The sequence below is a fragment of the Mesoplodon bidens genome (genome assembly GCF_964165515.1).
Source record: "Mesoplodon bidens genome assembly, chromosome: 5".
In the NCBI taxonomy this organism is placed as follows: domain Eukaryota; kingdom Metazoa; phylum Chordata; class Mammalia; order Artiodactyla; family Ziphiidae; genus Mesoplodon; species Mesoplodon bidens.
This window is the reverse complement of record NC_138161.1, coordinates 133,621,289-133,644,143: the sequence shown is the minus strand read 5'-3', so window position 1 is coordinate 133,644,143 and position 22,855 is coordinate 133,621,289.

Genomic DNA, 22,855 nt, shown 5'->3' with positions numbered 1-22,855 from the left:
TTATACAATACAGTATTGTTAGCTATAGGCATTATGCTGTATAGTATGTTTCCAAAACTTACTTGTCTTGAATAACTGAAACTTTGTACCCTCTGGCCATCACTTCTCCATTTCCCCCTCCCCATTGCCTTTGGCAATCACCATTCTCTTCTTTGTTTCTATGAGTTTGACTATTTTAGATTCCACATGTAAGTGAAATCATATAGTATCTGTCTTTCTGTGTCTGGTTTATTTCACTTAGCATAATGTTTGTGTCTTCTCTTATAAGGATTCAGTATCTTCTTAAAAGACTCCACGTCTTCTCTTATAAGGACTTTTCATTGGGTTTAGGGCCCACCCAAATCCAGGATGATCTCATATTAAAAACCTTGATCTACAAAGCCTTTTTCTAAATAATATCATAATTACAGATTTTAGGGCATGGATATATTTTGGAGCAGAAGCTCATCATTCAACACACTATACACTGTTTATTGATTAAACACATTTACATTATGGGTCAAATTGAGGGCAAAGACTATCTTCACTTTTGTGTCATTGTGTATTTTGCAATATAGGTACTCACAATAGGTACTTAATAAATATTGCAAGAATTAGAAACACATCTGTGACAGTAATTAAAGTTTTTCTAGAAGTTTGTTAAATGATGAAGTTAAACTAATTTTTAAGTTAACAAATGATACATCAGTAGAATACCATGGTTTCACACTATTTACAATGTGAATCCAGATTCTGGTTATATACTAATTAATTGTCCCTGTTAGCAAAATTCTAACTGTATGAAAAAGAAATAGGCCTGTGTATGATATGAAATATGTGAATATAATTTAAAAAATTGACTCTAGCTATTGGTAATCACAGATAAATATTGCTTTACAAAGCTTATGTTGAAATTAGCTCAGTATACCACCATGGTCAATTACATAGCCAAATACATTTTTGATGGGACTTTTGTAATGGGCAATCATTCTTTCAAGAACAAAATTGTTTCCTATTCCTATGATTTGATAGTAAGTAATAAACATGTAATATATCAATTTACAAAGTCAATTACATAATCAAGAAGAGTGCCAACAGCAATAACGAAAATACTCTGTACTGTATTTACTTTCATATTCTTGACTTTCCCTAAGGCACCAGGCCTGGCATTTTTCCTACTTTCTCAATTTTCTTTGCATAATTTTCCACTTGGTGGACTGCCATTGTCAACAGCAACACTCTTCAACTTCTGGAGGTTTGGTAAGAGCAGTTGAAGTGATGGGAACTGTGTTTAATTAAATCCTGGTTGCTGAATGTAAGTGCAAAAGTGCTTAGTTATTCAACATTGCTGGTGAGGAAAGTCACAGGAGAGGATCTAGAAGAAATGTGGTGTCTCATGAGCTTTGAGATACAATACTGAAAAGTATCAATTTCCTGGTTACCTCATTTAAATTAAAAAAAATTTTGAAAGAATGCAGACAAAAGTAAGAATAATTAATAAAATACCTAGCTGACTAATTTCAGCTGCTAAAAAAGACACATACAGACATAGATAATGTGGTCTTGTAATTATGTGTCAGATATGCTTCATGAAAACGTCTACAGACTTTGTGATTCATGTATATTTGAGGGAAATCCTTAAGTAAAAATAAAGAAAAGGAAGATATTAATTTGAATACCAGGACAAGAGAGTATTCCACTTTAAAATTTGATCTTATGTTTCTTTCAAAATTTATTTTAGTGTTTAGGACCTGACTGACTTAAATATTGGAGATTTCAAAGTGTTTGCAACTAATTATTAATAGTTCTATAAATTTAATGTAATTTTAATTACTACCCTAATTTCTAAAGTGTTTTTGAGTAAATATGAGTCACACATCTCTCAGAAAGGATTACTACCAATTTATTTGTTAAATGTAAGCACAGATATATTAGATATCTACCATAATCTTACAGTCCTGTTCCTTCAATATTCCTTCACTTTCTGTCTAGAAGAGATGGAATTCTTTGGGTAAATTTCACATTTTACACAGCATTGTATAAGAACTCTTTTTTATTGATTATTTAGTTTTTACTGACAGTATTGATGATAACATTTGTATAAGGTGACATTTTAAATTTTACTGTAGAATAGCTAACCAGAAATAGATTAAATTTTATACACATGTGGATATCCCCAGATGTGAATACAGGAAAAACTTAGTTTTGTCTCCGGGTTATATCACCATATAAATCTCCTAGCACATTCTTATATGTTATGTAAATAAGATGTGGAATTCCAGTAGTGTATCAGTGTTCTACAGCAGATGGTACATTGAGATTTACCACACCATTACATTTAATGGGTTAGAATTCATTTGGATTTCTTGATTTTCTCTCGGTCCTTCTCATAGCAGCACTGTTGCCAATGTTCCTGATTATATATGATTTGAGAGAGTGCTTACAGAAGAAAAACCCCTTTAGCTCAGAAATATGAGTATTTTATGTCAAAGTTTAAAGTGTATATGTATTGCATTGCAGAGGATTTATATGCCCTGTGAGAAAAGGATAGTTAATGAATATTCAACAAAGTACTTGCAGTCATTACACTCAAAGATATTTTATAAAATGGAAACACTCAATTAACTATTGTAGTGCTAGTAGGGAGTATTCATATGAAAAACAAAAAGAAATTTTCAGCCTACATCATCATGGATGAAGTGAAAAAAAAGTTTAATATAAGAGAATACAAAGACTCAGGAAGCATGCGTCTCAGTCATATTAAGGAAAGATGCTCATGACTATTTCTGTTAACAAAAATTTATATAGTTTTTGGATCACTAATTACTCTAGATTAATAAATAATATCCCTAAAAGCACTTGATCTGTGAAGGGTCAGACCTCAGTGGTAATTCAGAAAGGCAGCATGAGCCATATGCACTTTTTGTCTCTGAACTTGCTCTTTTTAGGAGCAGAATGAGTGCCGGTGTAGCTTTCGTCAGTTAGTTACAGAAATTACTGTGAATGAATGTGTCTCAGTCGTATTAAGGAAACATCCTCATGAGTATTTCTGTTAATAAAAATTTATATTGTTTTTGGCTCACTAATTACTCTAGATTAATAAATAATATCCCTAAAAGCATTTGATCTGTGAAGGGTCAGATCTCAGTGACAATTAAAAATGGCAGCATGAGCCATATGCCCTTTTTGTCTCTGAACTTGCTCTTTTTAGGAGCAGAATGAATGCTGGTGTAGCTTTTGTCAGTTAGTTACAGAAATTACTGTGGATGAACATAGAATGGAACAAGAATAAGGAATCCAGGGCTTCCCTGGTGGCGCAGTGGTTGGGAGTCCGCCTGCCGGTGCAGGGGACATGGGTTCGTGCCCCGGTCCGGGAGGATCCCACATGCCGTGGAGCGGCTGGGCCCGTGAGCCATGGCCGCTGAGCCTGCGTGTCCGGAGCCTGTGCTCCGCAGCGGGAGAGGCCACAGCAGTGAGAGGGCCCGCGTACTGCAAAAAAAAAAAAAAAAAAAAAAAAGAATAAGGAATCCAATCTTGTTGTATAACCAGGTACCTCTAAATCAATATGTTTCCAAGAGTGGCCAAAAAAACAACTATAAAATCTTATTAGAAATGGAGACACGTGGGCTGGGTCCCAGATTCACTAATTCAAAATCTGTGAGGGTGGAAGCTGTGAACCAAAACATTAAAGAAACTCTGCAGTGATTCTCATTGCTTGTATATATATATATATATGTGTGTGTGTGTGTATATATATATATATATATATATATATATATATATATATGTTGTAGGTCAACATTCAAAGCCAAGGTTCTAAAGCAGACTTCCTGGGTTTAAATTGGCTTCCTTCACTCACCAGTTCTGTGACCCTAGGCTCATTACTTAGCCTCTCTGTGTCTTAGTTTCATCAGCTGTTAATGGGGCTGATCTACCTATGTCACAGGGTTGTTCTGAGTATTAAATGAATCAGTATTTGTAAATCAGTTAGTACCTGGCACCTAGTAAGCACTAATCAAATAGGAGTTTGTGTAAGGATAATAAAAAATAATATATCTGTTTATTGGAACTGCCAGATCATGGTTAACATTTACAAGCTTTCTATTAAAAAAAGAAAAACAAAATCTTCCCCAGAAAATATCTACATACTGAATAAAACACTAACTATGATTCCATGTTTGAAGTTAATAGAAACCAAAGTTGCATTCCATATTGTTTTTGCTTTCTTCATTGTTACAACTTTATAATAAATATTTTTAATATTGTCAGAATCAGCTTCTAGTAATACTCTGAGTAAAACATCCTTTCCATTTTTTTCCATCATGCTGAATACTAACTCTGGTGACATATGCACTCTCATGAATGGTGAACACATTTTTCATTAGAATAAGATAAAGCTTAAATACAGTGTCTTGGTGTATATATATGTGCCATGCTATTTCCTGCAAATCAATATAGCATGGCAGTCATCTTAAAGTGACACTACAGACAGTATTCCATGCACTTGGTTTTCAGTTCATTTGTGGGACATGGGACTCATTCAGCAGTACTGAAGTCACATTTATAGACACTTCAGAGGCATCCACACAACATCCCTTAATTACATTACAGTATCATGCCATTGCCATTTGTTTATTGATTTCAGTTCTTAGAAGCCTTTTCTATTAGTATCTGTAAACTCCTTTGATTTACAGTCACTTGTCTACATTTAGAACAGAAAAGCTGAGTGCTAAAGACAGATAGGAGGAGAGCTTAATTTTATTTCCGTTGACTGATAACTGGCTTTTTACCTAATGACAACTAATTCCAGGAATGAACCACAATTTTTGATATATCATGATGTGGCCATCATTTTACCCATTCTAATATCAAGATCTTGAGTTTTACATATATGCCATCAGTATAAGCAGACAAGGTCTTCTATATTGAAAGCAATATGTCCAGGCAGTTCATAATCATACTTGCAGCATTATTCACACAAACTTCCAGTAAGTCTAATTACGTCTTCAAATTGGCCTGAAAAGCATTTAGACAGTAGGGCTTTCCATTGGCCTAGAAGTCATTTGATCTCTTTATGACTTCCCTGAGCAAGCATCAGCCATTTCAGATTGGCTGTGGCTGTGAAACAGGCAATGGTGCATCTGTTTTTTGGTTTGATTTTAATGGGAAAAACACATTTTTTTTGCCTAAGAAGGAAAACTTCATATCGTTACTTATGAAAGTTATGTGTAACCCTTTAAAATATATAAATGAGAGCACCCATAGGAAAAAAACGTTCATCAGAATGTAATTTGGAAACTAAAAAACGTACCCAGGTCAATTTTAATATTATGCAATCTGTTTATTATACAATCTGTTTGTTTTGGGGGAGATGTGTGTGTGTGTCTAAAATTATAAAAATACTACCAAGTTGGTTCAGGCAGATTTTACTATTCTAAATATAAATTTTAATAGTAATTTGGAAAGTTTTTAAATCATATGTTTTAAGTAGTGATAAAACTGAAATTTATGCTGAGTGACATGATCTTTGCCTTCTTGGAGCTTACAACAATACTATACTTTTTAAAAAATTAGCAAATTAACATTTTAGTATCATTAAAAATACAAATAAATGTGGATTGCAGTTACTTGGGAATGTCTGAAAAATCATTTATTGTGTATTTTAATCTCAGACCAAATTAAGGCTAACAAATTCTTATGAAATTGAAAATGATTTAGTAATAAAATCCTAAAGTCATTTACCAAAATTATATTTACCCACTCAGTCTTTTCCAAGTCTCACCATTTAAAAAGTGCCAATTTATCATAAAATTTGGGGAAAGTAAGCAAAGAAGAGTTTATTAGCAACTGTCAAATCTGTCTTAATTGGGATTTGCTATAATAATTTGAATACTTCTTCAAGTACTTTTTTGTAAATCGGGGTATAGTGGCTTTACAATGTTGTGTTAGTTTCTGGTGTACAGTGAAGTGAATCAGCTATATGTATACATATATCTCCTCCCTCATGGACCTCCCTCCCCTCCCCATCCCCCCGTCTACACATCCATTCTCTTTGTCTGTGTCTCTATTCCTGCCCTGCAAATAGGTTCATCTGTACCATTTTTCTAGATTCCACATATATGTGTTAATATACAATATTTGTTTTTCTCTTTCTGACTTACTTCACTCTGTATGACAGACTCTAGGCCCACCCATGTCTCTACAAATGACCCAGTTTTCTTCCTTTTTATGGCAAATATTCCATTGTATATATGTACCGCATCTTCTTTATCCATTCCTATGTTGATGGACATTTAGGTGGCTTCCATGTCCTGGCTATTGTAAATTGTGCTGCAATGAACATTGGCCACCTCCTAAATTAATGAAAATAAAAACAAAAATAAACAAATGAACAAACATATGGACACCAAGGGGAAGCAGGGGAAGGGGGTGGTAGTGGTGGGATGAATTGGGAGATTGGGATTGACATATATACACTAATATGTATAAAATAGATAACTAATAAGAATCAGCTGTATTAAAAAATAAATAAAAAGAAAAAAAACAAATTGGACATAATTCAACTGAAAAGCTTTTGCACAGGAAAAAAAAACATAAATGAGAAAAAAAGACAATCCTCAGACTGGGAGAAAATATTTGCAAATGAAGAAACTGACAAAGGATTAATCTCCAAGATATGCAAACAGCTCATGCAGCTTAATATGAAAACAACAAACAACCCAATCAAAAAATGGGTAGAAGACCTAAATAGACATTTCTCCAAAGAAGACATACAGATGGCCAAGAGGCACATGAACAGATGCTCAGCATCACTAATTATTAGACAAATGCAGATCAAAGCTACAGTGAGGTATCATCTCACGCAGATCAGAATGGCCATCATCAAAAAATCTACAAACAAAGTTCATGATAAACCTCAAAATATCTCATAAAATGCCAGTTGTAACTCAGTGAAGATAAAAATAAAATTATTTTAAGAAGTGTACCCTTTTCTCTAATATTTATGACTGGGAAAGCAAAGGATTTAATGTATGACAAAGGAACATCATTCATACAAGCCTTCTATTACTTACAATCATCTCTGACTTCTCCATATTTTTTATATTCTATATCCAATCAAATTTAAAATCATGTCACTATCACTTGATTTATTTAACAAATAGTTATTTAACACCCACCATATCCAGTCACTCTAGTAGGATGCTAGGACTAATAAGAATATAGTAATAAAGACAGTACAGGAGACAGACATCAAAGAAAAAATTGCATAATTATAACCTCTATTTTGCACTGTGAAGAAAAGTTAGAGTGATCTATAAGAGTACCTCATCTAGCCTAATAAATTCAAGGAAGGTTTCCTTGGAGAAATTCTATTTGAGTTCAGATCTGAAGAATGAGAGTGAGTCAGGAACAATGAAGGAAATCATTCTAGTCCCTGAAACCCTGAGGACAAGGAGGGGAAAAGAAAGTCAATATGGGGCAGCACAGAGAGTGAGGAGGGAAAATAAGATGAGACAGGAGTTAAGTATGGAAAGCCTCATACAGCAGGAGGTTTTTAAAGAACACTCTAGATGCAGAATACAAAATGAATTCATGGCAGGCAAAAAAAGTAGACGTGAGAACAATTAGGAGACTACCTCAATAATGCTGGGGGAAGGAGATTATTATTACACAGAGCTGGATATTGAGGGCAGTAGAAATGGAGACATGGATAATACTGAGAGATACTTAAAATGAAGAATCAAAATTACTTGGTAGAGTTGGATGTAGGGAATGAAGAATAAAGAGGTGTCGAGGATGATTCCTAGATTTCTGGCATGCCTAGTTGATGGATAGTGCTACCATGCATTGAGATACAGGAGTCTAGAGTAGGACCAGAGCCGGGGGAAGAAAACAGTAGTGGGATGTGGCATAAAACAAACATCAAACAAGAGATTCTGGCTCTTTCAGGTACTGAACATTATAGTAATAGGAAGAATAAGATCCAAAAGAGAGTCAGAGAATAAGACCAGTAGTTCCTGATCTTCACTTTTTGGGGGTTTTAGCCTAGAGGAAGGAAGGCATAAGAAAAGGGAGTTGAAAGAAACAAAAAGGGAAAAAGACTTTTGCTCATTAGATTAATATAAGATTAATATTAGTATTAGATTTGTGTATTAATATTAGTATAAGACTTAGGATTTGGACACATTTCCTTTAATGTTATCTTGTTTTTTCCCCTAATTCTTACCCCCCAGCCATGCCTTTGCATGAACTCGGAGAGCAACTCCATAGCAAGTAAACCTGGCATCTCAGTGTAATTAAGGAAAGGAAGGTTTACTGTTTAACTGTCCTAAACTGCCTCTTGTTCCTTTCTGGATGGGACTCAGAGGTTCTCCCAGGCTCCTTGGTGGCGGGATGCACAGGAAGCAGTTGGAGCCTTCCAAAGGCACTGCAGAGGCTGAGGAGAATACCTCTCGGCCAGGGTATAGACAGAAGGTATGGTAGAGCATTAGAGAGGATTGTCACCTATGAGTGCTGAAGGCTCTGACAAATTCTAGAGAGGCGGGCTAGTCCATACATTATACTGGAGCAACAAGGTGAGCACTCACCAGACAGGGTGACTGGATAAATACTAGGAGAGAGGTGGCTGAAGTGACCAGAAAATGCCACAATGATTAACAGCAACAGCAGAAACTTTTCTTCACTAGTACCATGTCCTTCTTATATGTCAAACGCCATCTTGGGTAAGAAAAGGAGGAAAGAAGTGAAAAGAGAAAATTGAGCATTTTGCTTAAAGTGACTGTTTCCATTACCACATTGAGCTAAGTGTGTGTGATTTACTGAATAAGACTTTTCCCCCTCTCCCAAAGTTCAGGAGGTTCAAGAGGAAGATCAAATAACTTAAAGACATAATAAAGAAATATTTTTCTTTATATATCTGAACATACTGCAAGTAAATTTAAGCCTTTATATTTAAATATGGAATAAAATTGAATTGAAGATTCAATAGTCAGGTAATGATTCAATGACAGGTAAATACCATGGACACATCGTACATCTTTTAATGTGTCTTACTTCAATTGGACTTTGTCTACAAAAGTGATGCTAGAGGTACTATAATAATGTGGGAAGTGACACTCATTACCACTGTCAGAGACAGAATTCTGAGTTGAATTAGCATTGACATGATATAAATTAGTGCATTCTTTGATATGTTTTCACATAAAACCTGAGATACAAAGAAACAATAGGATTATAATCTATTTAATGGATCACTTCTTTAACATGGTTGCTTTTACCATAGACTTAGGTCCAAATCTTCAGCCTTTGATGGCTGTACTAGACACCAGATCTTTAGAACTGCGTATATTTTATGATTAAGTTTTTGCAAAAAAAATAACAATAATATTTTTAAACATGAGGGGAATTCTTTACTTACAATCCCACTTCCAAGAGACATGTTGGTGATTTATTTCCATTACTTCCACATCCATCTATATGTGTATATGTATTATATGATTAAGTGCATGATTTCTAGGTGCAGAAGTGCAGTCACTTAGCAGATTCTTTTTCTCGAAATCCCTAAGCCTTTACAATGAACTCAAAAGTCTATTGCTAAAATATATATAAGCTTTATTGACAGCTCCCAGCTTTCTTCTGAGGGAAAAAAATGATTTCTAGTCTTATGGACTGTTTGTGTTCCCCTCCCTCCCCCCAAAATTCATATGTTGAAGCCCTAACCCCTGATGTGATGGTATTTAGAGGTGGAGCTTTGGGAAGTAGTTAGGTTTAGATGAGGTCATAAGGGTAGGGCCCCCATGATAGAGTTAGAATCCTTATAAGAAGAGGAAGAGACTGTAGCTGTCTGTCTCTCTGCCAAGTGAGGGCACAGTGAGAAGGGGGCTATCTACAGTGCAGGAAGAGAGCCCTCACTAAGAACCTGTCCATGCTGGCACCCTGATCTTGGACTTTCCAGCCTCCAGAACTGTGAGAAATAAATGTCTGTTGTTTAAGCCACTCCCTCTATGGTATTTGGTAACAGTAAATCAAACTGACCAAGAGGTCTAGTCAAAGAGAGTTAGTAATTGCAATTTCCTACTATTCCAGGACGCTTTACTAATGGCATAGAAGAGTGAGTAGAGGGAACGTGACAATTTTCTGTCTTGTTTGACCAAAGGAGGAGCTGCATTTATATCGGCAGGTCTAGGCATGAAATGGTGTCTTGAGTCCAGTGGTCAGTGCAGATCCTTTTACTTTTGACTGTCAGAGAAAGTTGGTCAGGGGGCCTTCAGTTCTATGGAGACAGCTGGGTCTAGTTCTTACACTGGCCAAGAGTGGTAAGGCAATAGGAAATACACTTCCTGTTCGTATAAAAGTTGGTCCAGGAGCTATGGATTCCAGAGCAAAATAATCCCCCAGGCCTCCTCAAACATAAAACTAAAAGCCAATCACACACTTAACATTTCTAAACTTATGCTGGTCTTTAAATTCAGCTGGTTATATGGTAACCAAATTGCTTAAACCAATTTAATATCTAAGTCTTCTGGGCTTGAATTTCTCTTGTTGATTGGTGACCAAAAAAATTTCATTGTAACATGACATTTCCTTGAGGAGCCCTAGGCTTCAGGGAAAAAGATTTGTTATAGACAACCATAACTGAAAAACATATGCAGATAAAAATATATGAATATATTAAAAATAGGGAAATATTTACAGTTTTGTGTTTCTTTTTTCACTTTATTTCATGAACATTTTCATAAGTCAGTGAAATTTCTTCAAATTCACCATTATTGAGTGGTTGCTTAATATTTCATCATACTGTTGTAGTATAAAGTCCCTATTTTGGGATATATAAACTAATTTCAACTTTTATATACTATGTAATATTAACATATAACTATACATAAAGCATATGTATTATAAATACATAAAATGTTATTTTATTTATAATTTCTAGTAGGTAACTGACCTTGAACATATATCATTATCAATGTCTCTGATTATTTTTATAATATAGATTCTTAAATGTAGAGGTCTTGGGTCAAATAAAATATCCTTTTTAAATTTTTTGAAACCTATATATAAATTGCTTGTAGGAAGTTGATCCATTTTTATTCCTATTATTTCTAATATCAGTATTCACTTAATTTTTCTTTATTCTCAGCATTTCTGTTATAAAATTTTATTAAGTATAATTTAGAATTTGAAACACTAGAATGGTGTCATGTGTTCTGTTAAGATGCAATACTATTAGATTAAAAGTGCACTGCATAACAAATAAACAGATTTACTTAGCATGTTATTTTTATTTAATAATTCCAAATTGGATTAAGATTGACAAAATTTAGGAAAGAAGCTTAAACTAGGATTTATTGATGAAAACATTATTAAGGTTTTAATCCTCATTAGTTTGAGATGAAAACAACTTACAATCATTAATGCACAGAACACATGAGACTTTTAGACTTGTAACATCAGGGATTTGTAAAAATTCATATGTATAATTTAAAGTAAAACATAGATAAGTGAACTGACCTTCATTCTATTTTACACTATACAATTTTCTTTGGGGCATTATTGGCTTTATTTAGTCCATTACATAAAGTAGTATTTCAGAATAAAATTTAAATATATTTATTAAAGATCTATATTATTAAGCAGCTATATGAACAGAAAAGTTGAGATAAGGATCATATGTAGCCATTTCAAATGTAATAGTCTATGGTATCACTATGTTCTTTATTCTAATTAGGTGCTGCTCTGGATTTGGGTAAAAGAAATGTTCAAAAATAAAATAGTCACTAATATGTATAAAATAGTTAACTAATAATAACCTGCTGTATAAAAAAATTAATTAATTAAATTAAAAAAATAAAATATTATCCATGTTGATTAACTGCAGTAGTTTCCTAGGGACAAGACATTTTATTCCTTCTGTTAAGCAGGTGTGTGCCTGTCTTAGGCAAGTGTAAGACAATTTAGCTGTGCTTGTGTTTGATTAGATTTACTTAATATGCACTTTTTCTCTATAAAGACAAATTTTATGTACATTAATTACATACCTGTTTCTAAAAACTTCTGAGCCTTTATTTTGTGCTGTCTGCTCATTAATAGTCATAGTCATGGTTTTGAATAAGGAAACAAGCTGTTTCCCTGAAGATGTGAACATATCATTTCAAAATATATGTTCTCTATCCTTACCTATTATAAACAATATTTTGCACCAATAGAATCAGTGCATTGTCCTTTTCATTGTTAGAAGAAAATTATTTTTACGTGTACTTTTTGGCTGGAAAGTACCAATTTGCTAACTATACATTTGAATTTGTCTACAAACTGAGAAAAAAATAGGTTCTTTTCAAATAATAATAATTGCAGGTAGCACTCAGAGTCAAGACATTTTTTACAGGCTTCACCTATAATAATGCATTTAATATTCACAGGAAATTTGTGAGACAGCTATTATACCTACATTGTATAGCCTAAGGAAATGAGGCCACAGAGAGGCTGTGTTGCTTGGCCAAAGACACATAACTATGAAAGAGTCAAGCTGAGATTTTACCCAGGCTCGTAACCATGTTCTCTTATGTTTTACACCCTCAGGTACCCAGGCAGTCACCCCCAACTATATTTTCATCCTTGTCAGCTCGATCACCAGTACTTATCATATGCACTGTCTCAATATCTCTCTCATCTGTACCTGTCCTATATTTTGTACTCTAATTTAGGTTGTCATCACATTTTGCCTTGATATCCGAATAACATCTTCAATATCTTCCATTTCCAATTCCTTTTAGACACTGACATCAGAATAACCTTCTTGAATTGCGCTCATAGTCAAAACACTCAAAAAACTAGGAACAGAAGCAAACTTTTCAACCTGATAAATGATATCTATGAAAAAGCAACAGCTAACATCATACTTAATGGTGGAAAACACGACAAGGATGTTTTCTCTTGCTACTTTAATATTTTACTGGAAGTTTAGCCAGGGCAATTAGTCAAGAAAATGAAATAAAAGCATCCACGTTAGAAAGGCAGAAATTAACAAAAAACTCTATTTGCAGATGACATGATCTTGTCTATAGAAAATCCTAAGGAAAGCACTAAAAAACTATTAACTAATAAATGGGTTCAGCAGGGTTTCAAGATACAAGGTCAATACACAAAAGTCCATTGCATTTCTATACACTTGCAATGAAAAATCTAAAAATGAAATTAAGAAAAAGAATTTCATTAACAATACTATCAAAAAGAGTAAAATACTTAGAAAAAATTAACAAAAACTACGACACCTATAATCTGAAAACTATAAAATACTGCAGATACAAAAAAATGAATTTTACACTTTAAATTGGTGAATGGTCTAATATGTGAATTATATCCCAATAAAGCCAATAATATATAAAATAATACCCTTCTTGAAGTACTCCCTTCTCAGAATCCTTCAAGGTTTACAAATTTAATTCAAAACACCTGTGCATACACTGCAAGCTCTTGTGATCTGGACTTTCCAATTTTGTTCCTTTGTGGTTCCCTTCATGCTGCATGAAAGCTAAGTATGACATATGCCACATGTTTTCTCTCCTTCATGCCTTTTCCACCCAGGAAATATCTCTCTCATCTTTCTGTTCAAATCTTCCCTAACTCTTAGTCGCAGCTCCTATGCCATCTCTTCTCTGAAAGAGGTGACTCCTTTTCTGTGCTCAATTGCTGTCTCTCCTCTGAACCTTTGTAGCAAAGTACCACTGCACGTCTCTGATAGCACTGGCCACTTTCTGTTTTCTAGCATGGTTGAATCAACTTTACACAAAGTCCTTGAAGGCAGGGTCCTTTTGTAATTTATTTATTTTTTAATCTCCCACAAAAACTAATACAAGGGCATGCATGAAGTGTTTGCACAATAAACATTTTAAATGAGTTAATTATTTATTAAAGAACAGCAGAGAAAATGAATAAATGAAATTAGTAAACAAATGATCTAGTGAATGAATGAATCTTACTTTTTCTCTAAGCTTTCTAAGCAGGTTTCATGGCTATATATTCAGGGTTCTTAGTTGTAAAAAATAGAATCTACTGTGATTGTTTAGACAGAAAAGGAATATTTAAAATACATTATCTCCCAGCATTCTCCAAAAGAGCCAGAGAGCCACGCTCTTTAGCAATCTTGTTAGAAACAAAGCCCAGTCATAGTACAGAAGGTGATGTAGAGGAAACACCCTCCCTGCCAGCTGCTCAGCACCTATGAGAGTCAAGATTGGATCACAAAACCCTGTTAATGTTGCCCCCTAAAGAACTGTACCCAGGTCTTAGCTAGATTTTACAGAATTGATATGTGTACTTTCCTAGCACCCACTGTGAATACTACTGCTTTCAGAATCTATTGCTTGTGAAAAACTAAATATGTTCAGCAAGGTATGGAACAGCTGCAGTCATTCATAGTGGTCACTGAGTCACTTTTAAGCATAACTTTAAAGGTGTCATAGACCTTATATTTATTGTTCTGCAGAAACATTAATCTTATCAAGAGTGAAGTACTGAAGGCTGAAGCCCTGTAATTACCCACCAGCTAGGTACACTGTCATTAGCCAGGATGAAGCCATCTCCAGGTTTCCATGTCAGTGCACATTGCCCACCTTACAAGGTAATACTCCACAGAAATGAGAATTCAACCTCAGGGTCTTGACAGGCCCCCACATTCACTCAGGCAGACCCCAAGCATGCCGAGCTCTCCTTAGGTTTCAATGCTGACTTTGCAAAGGGGTGGACCAGGATGGGTGACACTTCAAGTTAAACATGAGTGCAGTGGAATATCTCTTGTCAGTCATTAGATGAGACAGAGTGTGACAAGGATGACCTTCAGGAAAAGGAACCAGAGTATTTGATTTTAATATCATCAATCTTAGAAAAGGTCCCTATTTAGTCATTTCCTTTCATGAGTATCTAACATAATTTCATAGTTACTCAGTGCAGTAAAACAACTCGGATGGCTATTCCAGTCTTTTACTTAAAACATAAAAGCCTAAAACCCCCCAAAGCTTGAAATAGTAAAGCCTGATAATGGTGGAACTGACATTGCGTAAATCATCTGACGTTTCTTAAACCTTGGGTTCCTCAACTCAAAAATAGATAAACTTGGAAATTCCCTGGCTGTCCAGTGGTTAGGACTCTGTGCTTCCACTGAAGGGGTTACAGGTTCGATCCCTGGTTGTGGAACTAAGATAAGGCAAGCAACGTGGTACGGCCAAAAGTAAAAATAAAAAAGAATAGAGAAACTATGAAGTGTACCACCTGATTGTTATGAAGACTGAATTAAATATGATATATTTAAAGGATCTAAGAGAGTGTCTGGCTTATAGTGGGCAATAAATAATCGGTAGCTATAACTCATTACTTTAAGCATAACATTTATCAAATTAATATTTGTAATTGTTTATTTTTTCCTATCTAGTAGTTTTCTATGCATTATCTACAGAAATGGCACAGGCATTGTGCTCAGCATTTACCAGGTGGAAAATCTCAGACAAAATAAAGTTATTTAACCAAGAGGAGTAGGAAAAACAGGGCTACAATTCTATTATAATCACACTCTTTCTACTAATGGGGGAGGAAATGGTGGCAAATATACAAAGGATGAAAAGAGTCAAATTATAATCGGCATAAGAGATATATTGACAGAGTGAAAGAGGATAAACTGATATTTAATACAAGAACCTCTTAGACGCATCATTTTTCTTTATAAATAATAGATTTCATGAGCATTAAAAGGTATCCATTACTGGTTACTTATGGTATCTCTTTATCAAATATGATAATGCATTTTAAAATCCTTTATAAACTGTCTATATGTGAGAAGAATGTAACTTGTCCCCCATATCTAGCCGCAACTTTTTTACGCAATAGAAGTTTTTGCTAAACACAGAGAAATACTTCGTATTCTATCTTTGCCTGAAGATAGGTGTGACTATGTGATAAAGTTCTGGCTAATGGAGTAGATAGAAGTGTATGCAACTTCTGCGCAGTGCTTTTAAAGGGAGGGGGCCAGCATTCCATTTCCTGTTTTATTCACCTGGCTGGCTAGAATGTGGCCACGGCAACAGGAGGCAGAACAGCCTTCTTGGACTATGAGATGGAAGCTGCCTGTTGAGGATGGCAGAGCAACAAAACAGGAGCCTAGATCTCTGACAACTTTGATGATGAGAGCCACTGTACCAGCTTAGAATGTTACATGAAAGACAAAGTTCAATTCTATTTAGAATACTGCTGACTTGGGTAGCAGCAGTTTAAATGATATATTTACAATTTTTTTAATTTTATATAGGGCTACAACTGATTTACAATGTTGTGTTAGTTTCAGGTATACAGCAAAGTGATTCAGTTATACATATACATGTATCTATTCTTTTTCAAATTCTTTTCCTGTTTAGGTTATTACAGAATATTGAGCAGAGTTCCCTGTGCAATACAGTCTGTCCTTGTTGGTTATCTATTTTAAATATAGTTTTGTCAATCCCAAACTCCCAATTTATCCCTCCCCCCGACCTTTTCCCTTTGGTAACCATAAATTTGTTTTCTAAGTTTGTGAGTCTTTATTTATTTTGTAAATAAGTTCATTTGTATCATTTTTGTTTTAGATTCCACATATAAGCGATATCATATGATATTTGTCTTTCTCTATGTGATTTATTTCACTTAGTATGATAATCTTCAGGTCCATTCATGTTGCTGCAAATGGCATTATTTAATTCTTTTTAATGGCTGAGTAATATTCCGTTGTATATATTGATATGTACCTCATCTTTATCCATTCATCTGTCGATGGACATTTAGGTTGCTTCCATGTCTTGGCTATTGTAAACATCACTGCAGTGAACTCTGAGGTGCATGTATACTTTCAAATGATGTTTTCTCCAGATGTATGCCCAGGAGTGGGATTGCTGGATCATATGGTAGCTCTATTCTTAGTTTTTTAAGGAACCTCCATACTGTTCTCCATAGTGGCTGTGTCAATTACATTCCCACCAACAGTGTAGGAGGGGTCCCTTTTCTCCACACTCTTTCCAGCATTTACTGTTTGTAGATTTTTTGTTGATGGCCATTCTGACTGGTGTGAGGTGATATCTCATTGTAATTTTGATTTTGATTTACATTTGATTTACATTAATAAACAAGGTTGAGCATCTTTTCATGTGCCTCTTGGCCATCTCTATGTCTTCTTTGGAGAAATGTCTGTTTAGGTCATCGGCCCATTTTTTGATTGGGTTGTTTGTTTTTTTGTTATTGAGCTACATGAGCTGTTTGTAAATTTTGGAGATTAATTCCTTGTCAGTTGCATCATTTGCAAATATTTTCTCCCATTCTGTGAGTTGTCTTTTTGTTTTGTTTATGGTTTCCTTTGCTGTGCAAAATCTTTTGAGTTTAATTAGGTGCCATTTGTTTATTTTTGCTTTTATTTCTATTACTCTAGGAGATGGATCTAAAAAGATATTGCTGCGATTTATGTCAGAGTGTTCTGCCTGTGTTTTCCTCTAAGAGTTTTATAGTGTCCTATATTTAGGTCTTTAACTCATTTTGAGTTTATTTTTGTATATGGTGTTAGAGAGTAAAACAATAAAAAATAAATGATATTTTAATAAAATACAGTACAGTTTACTTATTCTACTATTGCTATCATGACTACTACTATTGAGTGTATACCCATTATTACAGAACTATGGAGTGCTATTAGTACAGTTTATCAGACACCAGCTAGACCAGTATATTCCCACCCTTATCCCGTATTTGTCAAGTGAAGAAACTAAGTCACAAAACTTAGATTTTAGATTTTAAGTAAATTGCCTAATTGCAATTTAATGTTGTTTAAGTCTTAGGCTTCTGTTTTTCTTTTTCTTCTCCATTCTATAGTTAAAAATAAAATGCATATAATGTCAATAGTATGAATTGACATAATATTGACATACTATCTATATTACTTGCTTTACCTCTATTACTTGTTCCAAGAATTTAATTTTAAAATAATTTAAGAGTATAAATATCCATGAAAATTATTCATTAAAAAAATCTAGTTTTGGAACAATATGTGTTCTATGACCCAGTTTTTGCTTCAAAATGTATATTTTTGTGTTTATATTTGTATGGATGCATCTATGTATATTCAAATAAAAATTCTTATGGAAGCATATACTTCTCAGTATTGCCCTCTGGGAGAAAAGTTAAAGATAATAAGGGAAGAACTTTGACTTTTTTTTCTTTATACACCCCTGTATTAATTGAATTTTTCAATGATAATTTGCAACTTTTGTAATTTATTTTTATAAAATTCGCTTTACCAATTTTATATGATCCCATCCAAAATAGCAATAAAAAATCCAAACTTTGGGACATAAATACCACTAAATCCATTTAAATTATTTAAATATGTCATTAATTTTATGTAAGTAAAACATAGCTAAAATGGAGCAAACAAACAAACTCTGTATACAGAGCACTAGAGCAATAATGAGTAACCCAACAGGGATTACTCCTTACTCAAGTGATGAAGAGTAATAGTGTAGGTGATTGTCAAGGTGTATCGTCAAACACTGAGTCAGAGGGTATAGAGGTGCTGTCTTCCTCATTGTAAATAGTATAAAGAAAAAGTGGGGGGGGAGAAGACAAAGAGAAGGATGGGAAGAATAAAAGAAAGAAAGAGGAGGAGGAGGGAAAAAATTAGAGAAGAATAAAATACAATCAGATTTTTACCAATCCCATATAGAGATTATTTGAGAATAAAAAGGTAATCTAACCTCACTAGTCAATGTCTCAATTACTCAGTGAGCAAAATTAGTTCATGTGTTCTTGATATGATTTAAGATTTTTCTAAATCATGTGAAAACTTTTATAAAATATGGAATTTTACTAATATCATAGCATATAGCATTAGAGCTTTAGTATTTTCAGGAATTTTAACTTGTTTTAAAGAAAATCTTCCAAGTAGAAAGCAATCTACTCTGAGTTTTACCTACTTTTGTATTGTGTCAATTTTTTACTGGAAGTAAAGAAATAATGAAGAAAAAAACAGTAAAAGCTATTTTTCACAAATGTACCAAGTTTATAATGTACAACAAGACACAAACAAAACACAGAGAATTAGACTATAAATACCATAGTTCATACATTCATGGAAGATAGGTAATATGACTCATCTTATGGTTAAATTGATCATGAGAGGTTGTGAAGAAGTTAATACTCCATGTGTTATTTATAAAATAAATGTGTTTATACATTTTGAAAGGGAATAAAGAACGAAGTTCTGTTTTTAATCAGTATAGTTTGGAAAGAAAATAAAATTAGTGATATTTATAATAAAAAATTTAATATCTGCATGTTCTGTTTTCAAACAAGGTTGTGGTAAATGAATAAGCTATAAGACACCTAGAAATAAAAAGCAAAGATGATACATTTTCCTTAATGAATATATTTTGTTACAGTATAGGACAAGTTTGTCTCAATATTGTTATTTTTTTCTTTGTTAAATTTCAGTTCTGTTGAATCACGTGAGAGCAAAGATTAAACTGGAATTTTGTTTTAAGAGGGGAAGAGAAAAACACCATAGAAATGTAGATGTGCTAAGAGAAAAACACCATAGAAAACACCGGAGAAATTTAAACACTGAAAAAGTTAAAATATAACTGAGTGATTAAAATCGTTAACCTCCAATGCAACCCAATACTTGTAAAATCTAGTGTTTCAAGATTCAAACTAAAAATCTAGAACCCACATAAAGCAATGGTTAATTAAAAGAAAAACCCTACAGAAATAATAGTTTCTGATATAGAGTAAAATGACTTTCTAAGTAGGTAATTGAGCTATAGGAGAAAAACAAAGGTTTACATCTGAATAAGGGACAATTAAATGAAAATTACAGTGTAACCCTAATGACAAAATTCTATTAATCTTGCTTCTTGTGAGTTTATCTTTATATATATTTTAATTGAGTAATATAATTGGTCTTTTAATAACATGTTTTCTATTTTTTTTCCTAGAAAAAGAAGAAAAGTAGAAGAAGGAGATAATGAAGAAACAGCGATTATTCAGTCATTTTTCTGCAGCTTTACCTGAAAGGAGAATTGCTTCTGTGTGATTCATTGCAAGATACCAACAGCATCAGGTAGCAATTATCTTCTATTATAGTGCTAATATACCTGGATAGAATAATCAGTCTTTATGCCATTTCAGTATAAATTTATTTTTTTTATTAAAAATGCCATAAATGTGTGTGCATATGTATGTGTTCATATAGATGAGAGACAGAACATTTTATTAACTATCATTTATTAAGAGAATGTCCAGAAGATTTGTGCAACAGAGATAACAGACGTTTTATGTAAAATAAAGTACAATGAAGAACAGATATACTGCAAATTGTGGTAATCAAATGCATAATTAGATAACAAGATGCTAGTTTAAAATATATAGTCAAGTCCTAAAGTTTTTTCTTTCTTTTTTAATACATGTCCTATAGCTGTTTTTTGAAGACTACTATATCCTTAGGTAAAAACATCACAAGATTTTTGACAGTTCTTAAGTATCATCATTCTATATTAATTATGGAATTTGTGATACTCCCAGAAGTATAAATAATCTAGGTACATAAGGAAATGGCAACTTTATGATGACTCTTAGCACATCTACATATATTCATTCACTCATCCTTTCCTTACTTATTGAGCACCTATGATACTCTAGACACTATTTAGTTCTAGGCATAAAATGGTGAAGAAGATAAGCACAGTTTCTGGTCCATGCATTTTCTTTTTTATTGAGAAACAGACAATGAACAAATATACTAACAAACAAAAGAGTTTCAAATTGTCGTAAGTTCTATAAGAGATAGAACCAAGGTGCTGTGCTAGAAACTAATGGCTGGAGGGGCTGGATGGTTATTTTCAAGATCATTCAATAAGCAGGCCAGGGAATTCCTCTTTGGAGAGGTGTTTTTAGGCTGAGACCTACAAGACAAGAATAAACTGGGTCTGCCAAGATCCAGAAAAAGAAAATGAGGAAAAAGGACCCTTGGGAATCAGCCTCCTTGATTTGTTATTTGTGGTCAGGGTGCAGTACCCTGGGGGAGAGGGTTGAGATGAGATTGGAAGAGAGAGGGGAGGGGGAGACCAGGCCCTACAAGTTGTGGTAGGAGGTGTGTATTTTAACTCAAGTGAAAAGAAAAATCACTGAAGAGTTTTAAGCAATTTTTGACATAGATATTAATATTATTTGTGTGAATTAAACAATAGTTCCTAGGTGCCTGAGACTCCAATATCAATAACTAGGCTATCTGACTCAAATCATAGATATTTAATATTATCCAAAGTGCAGTGAAGGCACAGGAAACTATGTTGGAAGAGGAGTGTGGGGTGGATTAAAGAGGAAGGATAATGAGAGTCCCTTATGATCCAGTAAAGTCAGAAAAGAAAGATATCAAGGTGGAGAAAAAAGCAAAGAGTGAGACATAAGTGTCATAAGCTTTCTCCAGCTCTTCTGAAATCCCCATCAGAGGTGTGGAGTTAATTGAGGGGAAAGCCCAATCAGAAGGGTTTTTGCCCATTTCTCTTCTGAACACTGAAAAGGGGACCTTACAATGTGGTATTTGTAGCAATGTGGGGCAGTCACGACATAGGAAATAAAGTGAAGATACGGTGGCATTAAGCAGAGAGGGAACCTGAGACCGTGCTCAGAGCTTCCCTTGTTTCTTGGGGGCATGCATGGGACTTAGAAGTGCCCACATGCCCAACAGAGAAGGTGCAGGAAGGTAGATGAGTCCAGAGCTAGGAGACCAGTGTGTGTGTAGCTACACTGGCAAGAGGCACGGTGGCTATGGTGCAAAAGCCTCAGCATAACTAGCCTCATCAGGCACCAGGTGGATGATGTTTCTGAACATCGGAGGGGAGGATAACCAAGCTCTCAAGTGTCCAACAGAACAAGTCACAAATATATGCTGCACCTCAGAGCATAGTGCAGTAAACCTGGGGACGGACCATCCATTATACAGCCGAGACCTGGGAGGATGCAGACGCCCAGAGGTCACCCCATGAGCTCCAGGTCTCCCCTCCACTTCTGCAGAGGCCCTTTTGTGTCCCCCCCAACCCTACATTCCCACTTGCCATTTTGAGACTTGCAGATGGCAGTCTGTAAAACAAAGCACTTCCCTGAAACAAGGTTCAAGCCAGAGTCTAAGATGCTATTAATTAACCAGTTAATATCCCCGCCATGAACTCCGTCCCTGTTTGGCAGGGTCAGGGCTTGTGAGGAAGATTAGATTTGTTAGAGAAAATCAAGAACCTTCAATTATTTTGTACATTGGAGTTGTCCTGAGTGTAAATGTGCAGCATGAACACAACACTTAGATTTAATAATTATTCCATTTACTTCAGTTCATTGACTATGTGTAATTAGTATACATTTACATATACATGTTTATGAAGGTTTGTGTACTGCTGTTAAGGAAGTACTCTGAAATGAAGAGTATTCTGAACCTGAGTAAGAAATCTCCTGTTCCGTGGCTGACACTGTGACTGCCACCAGCTGGTTCTGTAACCTGGGGCAAGTCATTTAATTTCTCTGGGCATTCATTTTCTCTGAAAAAATGAGGAGACTGGACCAAATCATTGCTAAGGTCCATTCTGATTTCTGATGTCTGTCATGCGAGTGCTAAAATGAGGCCTGCTGAGATGATGGTGGTTAGACTTGCATTAATCAAGAAACAAGGATAATAAGTGTAGAACCATCTAGTAAATCCAGGCCATTTGCCTGGCACAAAGTAAGTCATTTTATGTAGGTTATTTCTAATCATCTAAATAAACCCACGAGGAAATAGAAGTTCAGAGAGGCTGTAATTTGTTCTGTGCTACACACCTGG